Source organism: Stegastes partitus, unplaced genomic scaffold (genome assembly GCF_000690725.1).
Source record: "Stegastes partitus isolate 25-593 unplaced genomic scaffold, Stegastes_partitus-1.0.2 Scaffold119, whole genome shotgun sequence".
Lineage (NCBI taxonomy): Eukaryota > Metazoa > Chordata > Actinopteri > Pomacentridae > Stegastes > Stegastes partitus.
This window is the reverse complement of record NW_007577850.1, coordinates 346,859-347,984: the sequence shown is the minus strand read 5'-3', so window position 1 is coordinate 347,984 and position 1,126 is coordinate 346,859.

The following is a 1,126-nucleotide window of genomic DNA, read 5'->3' as shown; positions in this document are numbered from 1 at the left end:
GAACTTTCCAAATCGAAAACTATTTCTAAAGATTTGTCTCCATTTTTCTGTCGTCGATGGTCAAACTTTTGTTTCTTTCTGTTTGAGGCTTTTTCGCAGTTAGCTAGCTGTTTATTAGAGCAGCCTGTAGCGCCCCCTTTTGACGACACGACTCCAAAGACTAATTCATATTTAAGTTTTACATTTTTTTTGACATTTGCAAAAGTTTGCTTTAAATTCACTCGATAGATGTGTTTGGAAACACAGTTCGTGACAATAAACCGAACGTACAAACGTCTGTATCATTGTGACAACACCGCCACCTTCAGGTCAAACTACGCTATGGTCCTTTGTCGTTTTTGTCTTGCAGACTTAGAAACACTCATTTTCAACATTTTTATGCTACAAACATGTTTTAAACGAAGCTTTTCATCATTTTGGTTGATTGTTTAATCGAGAGAAATCACCGCTACTAAAGAAACTTCCAGAACACGTATTCCCGCGTTCGAAGCTCAACTTGTTCCTGAACTCTGCGTGAATCGTCCCACCGGCCGACCAGAAGCTGCCCCGGAGGGTCTAATCTGCCGCCGAGGCCGGGAATAGAAGCTCTGAGCTGCTGGAAATCCTGCAGCGTAATCAGCTTATCGCTGCCTCCTGAGCCGAACGCTGATAGCCGCCGAGCTAACGTCCAGGCCCGAAGCATCGCGGTCAGACGGCGGCACGCGACCGGCCACGGCGAGTCAGTCGGAGCCGCTGTGTGAAGACGAAGGTGAAGAAGAGTCAAGAAGATTGAAGGTTTTACTGCTAGCTGATCTACACACTGAGCAAGCACAACGTAAACACTCTGTCACAGCTTTAAACCCTTTTTTTTTTTTGCAATTTCTCATTTTACAGATTTTACCCGTTAAATTAGAGGAAGTATGAAGTAAAATTACAGGAGAACGTTTTGATTTAAACATTGACTATGACAAAAAATGTAATTTAAAAAAAGGTTCAAAACTGTAAATAATGTCCACATCAAAAATAGATATTTTTAAGAATAGTAACTAGCTATATTATGATATTTGACCATAAATTGCACTATTTCTACTGTATTTAATCACCAATGAATATTATTTGCAGTTATTGAAATTATGTTTTTAATGAT